Source organism: Anser anser (assembly GCF_964211835.1).
Source record: "Anser anser genome assembly, chromosome: 10".
In the NCBI taxonomy this organism is placed as follows: domain Eukaryota; kingdom Metazoa; phylum Chordata; class Aves; order Anseriformes; family Anatidae; genus Anser; species Anser anser.
This window is the reverse complement of record NC_139730.1, coordinates 14,123,086-14,132,044: the sequence shown is the minus strand read 5'-3', so window position 1 is coordinate 14,132,044 and position 8,959 is coordinate 14,123,086. Positions and strand designations below refer to the sequence as shown.

Here is an 8,959-nt window from a genome sequence, read left to right as displayed (position 1 = left end):
CCGCGCCGCGCCGCGCCTCCCCCTTCCCCAGCCCGTAGTACTACAGCGCCCGCCGCCGCCATTGGGTCGGCCGCGGGCACGTGACGCGGGGGAGCACGCGCACCCCCCCCGAACGTCCCGCTGTTTCCTAGGCGACGCGCGGGGAAGGCTGGGCGCGCGCGGGCACGGGCATTGCCCCCCCCCCCCCCCCCACCCCGTCCCCTCACGGCCCCTCACGGCCGCCGGCCCCGCGCGGGGAGCGGAGGGAGCTCTGAGGCAGCGGGCAGCAGGTACCCGGTACGTGCCGAGCCCGGCGCTGCGGGACGGGACGGGACGGGGCGGGGAGCCCCTGTCTCCGCCGCGGAGAAAGTTCGGAGGCGGCCGCCGGCGGCGGGGACGGGGCTGGGGGCAGCGGGGCGGCCTCCGGCGGGGCCGGGACCCGCCGTGCCCGGCTGCGGCCGGCCGGGGCCCCTCGGGGCCCGCTGCGGGGCTCAGCGGGGGCTCGGCTCCGCTCCGCGCCGCTCCTCGGCGCGGGTCCCGCCCGAGAGGTGCCGCCGCTGCCCGGCCGGCTCGCTCGCTGCGAGACCCCAAACCCCCGGCGCTCGTGGGGGCAGCCTTCAGCCTTCTGCCCCCGGAACGCCTCGGTGCCGCCGCAGCCGGGACCGGCCGCCTTGCCGAGGTGGAAGCCGCTCGGACCGCTCTTAGCGGGGGGGTCAGCTGCTTGCCTGCTGCGGGAGCCTAATAGAGGTAACAGGCCCTTTTCGGTTCGTCTGAGGGAGTGCGGTCTGTAACCGTGAGGGCTGCCGCGCTGCAGCAGGGAGGCATGTCGCGGGAACTTCCCGTGAGGAAAACAAAGTCAGCACGCGGGTCTGCTGAGTTCGGGGGAAGAACCCGTGAAATGTCTCCAGCGGGACCTCCTGGTTCTCACACGTGTGTCTGCGAGCTGTGCGTTAGACCAAGCGTGCACCTGGCACCGCTGTAATAGCTGCAAGAGATTGTGTGTGTACAAAGGCAGTAAATGGGCGGTGATGTAGGCTGCTTACAGCTGTCTGCTTATAAGGCAACCAGCAGGCAAGGGAGGTTTGCCTAAACGCGGGGCACCTGTCACCTTCAGCACAAGAGTCAGGAATCCCCATTTTGTGGTGGGACTGACAGGATTCCCTTTTTTTTCTGACTTACTACTGAAATTTGCACAAACCAAGAAGGGTAAGCAATCTGCCTGCTTCTAATGTGTTGTGAAATGTTGTTACCTGAGCATGGCTCAAGTGGGCGAATACTGATACTCAGTGGTTTTCTGGTAGTTCCTGTGTAGGTGCTGCAAGTTCACTCAGGATGGTGGTAAAAGGGTTATTAATAGTGTGACTGTGTTATGGACGTATTGTAAATTGGACTGTATGGTAGTAGCATATAAGTGCTCGCAACAAGATTTTGTGATTAACATCTAGTAATTATCTTATAGAGAAAAAACTGTTACTTGATCTTGTGAACAAGGTCTGTATTGTGAGGCAGAAAAGGGAAGGAATGCTTCTCAGTTACAGAAGATGCTGAATAAGAAGCAAATGTGTACTGCTTCAAACGTGTTATGTTTCCTAAGCACTGTGAGGAGAATGCTTACAGTCAGTGAAGTGACAGTGTGAGTAAAGAGCCCGTATTCTGAAGCAATGCATATGCTTGTATGTTTGGGAAAAAAGTGGAGTTTTTGCAGCTCTGTTCTGATGCTACTCATTGAATTGCAAAACTAACTTTCCTCTGTTTAGCACAAAGTGTTGTGTTTTTTTTCTACCTGAAGGCTGAGAAGAGGTCCAAGTCTTAGAAAATGTTAAACGTTGCTTGCATGTCATAACTACACTAAACGCAATATCAGGCAAAGAGAATAACACGTAGCAAGAGTTTGTACCATCTATTCTGGCTTCTGTACTGGAACAGTGAAGGAGATGAAGATCTCAGCTCCAATGGATTTATGAAAAGGTCAGCAAGAAAATTAAGACACGAGCAGTGTATGCTTGCAGTGCCAGTGCTAGCGAAAGCCTGCTACTCAGCTGAAATATTTTCAGATTGTGACTGACTGTAAATGCAGAACACAGTGCTCAGTGTGGCTCTTTTTCTTGTCACTGTGTCTGTTCTTGAAGGTTAGTAAGGTATTTACCTGTGATGGTAGTTCTGAAGGTGCCCTGTAGCAGATGTGTGCAGCTCTTCTTGCTTGCCCTGGGTGCTGTGGTGCTATTTCTCCAACTTGGGTTCAGCTGAGACTCGCTGAAACCTGGCTAGCTGGCAGCTTGCTGACTATTCCATCTCTGATGGGCTATACACTGCAGTTTCTGACTCTGCAGTAGTATTGCATCACAGGTTGCTACTTCTGTCCCTCTAAGCTAAAAGTAAAATTTCAAGTGTGATCAAGAACGTGGTTACACTGTAGTGTGATTTCTTCCCTGTTAGGAGGAGAAATTGCACTGCCCTATGAGATCCCGATAAGACACAAATTAACTACAATTTATCATCAGTGTTCATCTAGATTTATGTGCGTTACATACCAATAGAATGGTAATTACCTGAATTGTGTTGCGTAGGGTAAAACTATCTGCCTTCTCTCTATAAGAGCATCAAAAGACATGTCATGTCTGCATAGTGCTCAGCTCAGGTGCTCCCTGGACGGCGGGGGTAATTAACAGACAGAATGCTTTGTCCGTGTGAACACTGCAGAACCACTTCTACTGTGACACAGTGAGCTGGAGACCTTTCTGCCTCATGTTATCATCAAAAGCGTCAACAAAATGCTATTTGCAGAATCTTTGTTGCTACTTCGTACATGAGAGGAAGACCACGGTTTGATTCTTCCTTTTCCTCTCCTGGCAGGCCCTAGCCTAATACTGTGTGCTGTTGAAACTTGGTGGCACCACTCTTGTTAGGTTTAGCAGTTTGAGGTGCAAGTCTGGAATGTGCAGGGTTGGAAAATGGAGAGTTGTTTTTTCTTTGCCTTGAAGAAATTCTGAACTCTATCAATACTTGTACGATCGCCTTCGTAGCGGGGGTGGACATCATCACCCTTGGTAAGAATTCCAACTTCAAGTGATATGTAATAGACCTTAGTTTGTTGTCACTGTGGGGTGCTAACAACTTGCCCTGTGTGCTTTGTTTGGTTCCAGAGGCTCATGCTGAAGGTGAACTGAAACCTTCTTTTGCACTTTTTGTCTTAGGAGGTACAGTGGGAGCTAGGGCTGTGTAAAAGGCAAACCAAAGTTCAGTCTGTCGTGTTTCAGTCCACCTATTTGCTGATAACCCCCAGCAAATAGCTCAACAAGAGCTATGCATAAGGGTTTAATTCCTTAGTTATAAGGTCACTATGAGCTCTTGGTTAGATACCTGTAATCCTGTCAAAATCACTTTTTTTCTTGAGTGTAATAAAAGGCTGACTCTTGTAAACCCAAGTAGCAAGGGAAGCTTTAATGATTCTTGTCAGTACCTAAGCAATATAAAATACATCTGCTTATTTCCTTTTTATTCAAGACTATAATAACTTCAACATGAAGAGGTTGTCCCTCTGTCTCACTTTTGTTTCGTCTTGTCTAGGGTTTAGTGTTGCTTTGACATGTTCCAATCGGAAGACTTTTGTGGCGAGTACTGCATCTTTCCCTGCATTGTGTAAATACCTTGTGCACCTGTGGCATTGTATGCTGATCAAAACTACATGTTAAAACATATGTTCAAATGTTTTGATTGCAAAATCAAAGACCCGTAAGTCAGAAACTGTCTGATTTAGAGATGGAGAGACTTGACTCTGCCTGTGTTGTGAGCCACCCTGTACACTGAATGAGCCATTGATTTGCAGAAACATAGCATGTGATTCTAACATTTAAAAAGATGACCAATGCAAACAGTGGTTGTCATATGCTGTACTAAGTGTGATGCTTTCTAATAGTCCAGAGTTTAACTTTCAACTCAAATAACTGTCTTGCAAAGTTAGGTTCTAACACGGAACTTCTTAGTATTGCATTAAAAAAAAAAAAAAGATTACGTAGAGGTATAACTTCCCTCGTTGACCTTAACAAATCCCAAAGAGAGATTTGAGTCTTCAGCAGTAGCTTCTAGTTCATGCAACTGCCTTATTCGGTAAGGTGGTTGTTTTGTGGGTGAGGAAGGACCTCTGGGGTCTGTGCTCTGTCTAGGGAAACAATGGGTAAAGTCTGACCTGTCTTGTCCTCTCTCCTTCCTCTCGGTGTTCTTGCTTCAGCAAGCGCGAAGTGCTCCATGGCACTTGTCTGCTGCTGTTCTGCCAGAAGTGCAAGCTGCCCAGCCATGGCATACATGGAGCTCGTGCCCAGTGGATGTTTTCTCTTAATCAAAAAAAAAAGGCAGGCAAAGGAAAACCATTCAGTTGAATGCATTGCCATGAGACAGAGGATCTGTGCTGTCTCAGGCAGCTTCAAAGGCTGCCTGCAAACAAGGCAAGTGGCAGAGCTTCTCAAAAAGTTGCAAGTCTTTGTAGTGGAAAGTGCTACATCTGAGATTTAAGTGTACCTACCAGCTTTTTCTGCTAAGAGAAAATGAAAATTCATATATAAAAAATAGCAAAGTGCAAATTTCATTGAAGTTGGTGTGACTTTGGCTGTTTACTTTGATGTTTTGCCTTAAATACTTGGCGCTCAAGTCTATCAAATAATGTCTTATAGGAAAATACATCATTTGGACAATCAGTTCATTTAGGTGATAGTACAAATTTTAAAAAATCTCTTCTTAAAGGGAACTAGAGAGCTCCTGTCCGTAATAATTGTCATCAAACAGCCACGATGTAAACAAGAAGTGTATGATGTCTCAGCTAGCGCACAGTCCACAATTTTTCTTTGTATGTAATAGCTACCTGGATTTTATAACCCATGTCTAGTAAGTTATCACATTCTTATCTGGAATGATAAAGCTAGCTTTGAAAGCCTCTTTTGAAAAGGAAAGTGAGATATGGGTCAAGGTGCACTTTAACTTGCACAATGGTCTTAAAAACAGAAAACAAACCAAAAAAAAGCTATTTTTTCCTTGCCTATATTTGGTTTTTTGTCTATTACTAGCTGCCACATTCAGCAATATTACTGTTCTTTTTTGTTGTTGTTGTTTTTTGTTTTAAGAAGGACTTTCTGAGCAGGGAGCAGTAGCGTAACAAAATAGATGTGCTTAACTTTGAAAGGTGTTATTTTTAGGATTAGTTCAAAAGGGCAGGTACTCCTTGGAGACGTAATTTGGCTGAATTGTCTCCTCCCGCTGAAAGAGCAATGCGACAGTTAGGTAACATCGAGGTTTACCTAAAAGTTTTTGACACGTTATCTCTGGGCAAGAAAACCTCAGAGGATGGTGCAGAGCGGGCGCAGCTTCTGAACCTCTCGGCTCTTGGTGGTGTGTTGGAAGAAGCCGCTGCTTCCCGAGAGGCTGCCTCTGCAGCCGTGCCATGCCTGTCTGTGTTCCCTTCTCTTCCCGTTACCCTGGGACCATGGTGCTGCAAGGTCCTTGCCCCGTGCCCGTACAGTGGTTGCCCTTAGGAGCGCAGCGATGCTGGGTATGGCGCAGGCGTGTCCCTGCCTAGCAAGGATCAGGCTGGAGACAAGAGCTGATCCCTAGCACTCCCCTAAGGGTTGCCCTCACTTCCCCGCAGGTCAGATCCTCAGGTACAAGGAATGGAAAAGTTTGCATGTGCTTCTGGGAGGAAAGCGTGTGCATGACTTAATGGGTGTACTGCAGTGGTATTTGTTTCCCCACTCTCCTTCCTTTTTTTTCTGATTCATATTTGCTCACTTCACCCTTCAGCCAAGGGGAGCATATGGCCATGTGCTGTCCATCTGGTTGCCGCTTACTGTGAAGTCGCTATGCAGGCAAATTTGGCCCTTCTTACATTTCTTACGGAGGTAAAACTGGTGCTAGAGTGACAGCTGAAGTGTTTATTCTGAACTGTAAATGGGAATTAAGTTGAGAGTGAACCCAAAGGGTGCTCTATGAACACTTTCAGTCTTCTATCTTTAAAATTACTTGTGCTATGCTTGTCTTTAAGGCAAAGACAGGGACTTTCACTGTGGCATGGACTGCTCAAGTAGAGATAAAAGACAAGTCCTGTCCCGGGGGGTTTATAAGGTAATGTTGTGAATGGTGATAGATGTGTAGGAAAACCTTAGTTATGGAGGTAATACTCTATACACACCACTAAATATTCTGCTGACATTTTTCCATCCTAGCACAGGCTTGTAACACACTCTTTTTAAGTACGTAACGGGTACTAAATTCATACTGTAGTATGTATGAAATAAATTGCATTTAACTCTTCTGTATGGTTTGCTTCTTCAACCGATAGTACTTTTTCCATGTAAGAACATGGAAAATCCTTTTTTTATACTGGAAACGCTGGTTATAAAACCAGAAAGCTGGTGGGAGAATCAGAAGCTAGTAATTTACCTGAAACCATCTTGCTTGCCGGTTAGGTCAGGGATTCTCATCTTTGGCAGTTACCTGCAGGTTCCTTATGTAAGAGTGCTTCAGCGCCCCTGCCATGGTAGTGAAAGTGCTCGGGGGCTGTTAGGAATAGGTTGGGCTTGAGGGGGCGGCGGGTGGAGAGTGGCTAGAGTTGAAGTTCACTGCATTCCTTAAGGTTTTTATTTTGTATGGAGCAAAAGCTCAGTCAAGTTTTTAACATGGCACTGGTATCTTTTGCTTTTTTTTTCCTGCAAAAAAAGGTTTTGCCCTGTACTTAAATACGCAATGGGAAGTTCACATGAAATTTTCAGAGAAAGCATGAGTTTGAGACTTACGTTTCAAACGTAACATCAAATGAAATGTTTTTGAGCAGATGCCCTTTGTATTAATGTATTTTAAAATAGAAGTTTAACCCTCGGTACCCAGTCGTGTAACTAGGCTGACCGTGGGAATACCAAGTAGCGTTTGGGAGCAGAAAGCACGTAGCGGCCTGTGAGAGTCCCGCTGGTGGTGTGCCGCCACCGAGGGCGGGCGGCTCTGCGCCACGAGGCTGTCAGCGGCAGGGCCTGCCAGCTCAGCGCTGAGCCGCACCCTGAGGTGTTGGGGTGGAACTAATTCTAATGGGAAAGGCTGAAGGCCTCTGCTCTGTGTAATCTTCTTCACTTCAAAAGAAGACACGGGAAAACCCAAAGGTTTGCTGTTAGCCTCCAAAACAGAGCTTCAGAGACGAGGCGGTTTTTGTGGTGGTTGGTTTGTTTCAGTGCAGGATGTTGTATGATTTGAGGGGGAAGTCTTATGAAATACATTATTTAAGTACTCAGGAGCTTGCTGAAGGTTAAGTCCCGGATGGATGTAATTGTGGCATGCTCGCTTTTGTGGATATTTTCACCAAACTTGGCTCCCTGCTATTGACTTGTAATGTGACAAAGGGGGGAAAAAATCTTTAGTAGTCTGCGTTTTGTGAGCATGAAAAAACTGATAAGACAATTTGTCTGCGGTCCTAGAAGCGAGGATCAGGTCACCATAGTGACTCGCAAGACTGGTATTAGATGAGGGGTTTAGATGATATATAAAGACACTGACCGTTTTCTTGCATCTGCTGTTCTAACCCTAGAAACAAAAATAACTTGTGCAGGTATAACGAGACATGAGCTAAGCAGGAGTCTATTATTTCTCCTTTTGAAGTGCAGCTCTTCGGCTAGTGCCCAAGCTTCAGGTACTGCCAGACAGCAGAAGAGTTTTGATGTGCAAATGAAGGTATTTGAAATGCTGGGAAGGCCTGGAATGCAAGGCAGAGGATTCCCTCTACAGCAGGAGGAATAGGGGCTCAAAGACTTTTACAACTCCTTTTGAGGGTATTGAATATTGAGCTACGTACTGTCCAGTTTTAAGTTTTATTTCCTTACTTTTTCTTTTGATTAAAAACATTCTTTGGCAACTCACTTAGACTCCTTTGGAGTTTGGGAGCTATGGAAAGAAACTTGGTCCTTCTTACTTTGGAGGCTGGATGTTGCACCCAAACTGAATGTGCTGCTTGTTGTAAGATTAGACGGGCTTGTTGCTTCTGAAGAACTTCTAGCTGCGTAAGATAACTTTACTTTTTGGGGGGAGGGAAGGGATTGCAGCCACAGTAGCTGATAACCTGTCAATCTGAATACAAAAGTGCTGGGTGCAATGAACTAGCAAAGACTAACTGGTTATTTGCTTGCTTGATGCGTTGAGAAATGCAGCCAGGTCTCAGAGTGACAAGGTGACTGTCATCAGCTAGTACCTGGTTGGGGTTTGCTGGGTTCCGTGATGTATACCAGCTCATCTATTGAGAAATGGCCCACGTCCTCATCTGAAAGTACTAAGTAGCACTTTCACAGGCAGCCTTGAACTGTATTCACTTGCTTTGTCAGCTGTGTGGGACAGGAGATTTCTCTCCAGGTACTGTCTAGTGTAACTAAAACCCTTATCTTGGTTACGATGCTACCATAACACAACGCAGGATGCTTTGCTGTAGCATGAAGGTAGGAAAAGGGAAATCCAGTGTTCAGGTTCTTGAATTACATAATGGAGAATTTGGTATTGCAGAAAACACATGTGGTGACGGTGGTGTCTTCCTTGCCTAAAAGGAAAGACATCCCACCTTCAGGCTGCATACTGCTTTTGTTTATGCAGTTTAACAAAGCACTTAGTGGGCTGAAATAGGCTGTGTTTTTTTTTCCTATGAGTTTCACTGGGTATGTAACGCATGCTGCATGAACAGCATTTGGTAGAAGAACGTAATGTGTCTGAAACCTTTAATTATATGCAGTAGACAGCTCTGTCAAGGTCAGAAGACATCATATTATCAATAGCATATCAGCCTTTAGAACTTTGCCATTATCTGTTTAACACAGACCAATTATTCAAGGCATAATCAAGCTACTGGTAATGTTTGCATTCCAAGCCTAGGTTTGAAATGTATCAAATATGCATATTTTATATGTTACATGGCTGGTGGAAGAACTAAATAGAGTTCAGTAAAAGTTTTTACAACACCAGAGACTGC

At 46.1% G+C, this 8,959-nt stretch overlaps 1 protein-coding gene across 3 annotated transcripts in view; it reads left to right on the top strand.

Annotated features, from left to right (window-relative positions):
* Window positions 1-76: 76 nt before the first annotated feature.
* The window catches only part of TMEM266 (transmembrane protein 266), a 78,607-nt gene continuing 69,724 nt past the window's right edge, over window positions 77-8,959 (top strand). The window contains exon 1 of one of the 3 annotated variants that reach the window (XM_083850816.1): window positions 77-276. The gene's annotated coding sequence lies outside the window, so the exon portion shown is untranslated. Of the gene's footprint in view, window positions 277-489; window positions 727-8,959 lie in introns of those variants that run through there. The other 2 variants (XM_083850819.1, XM_083850817.1) reach the window with 2 other exon arrangements.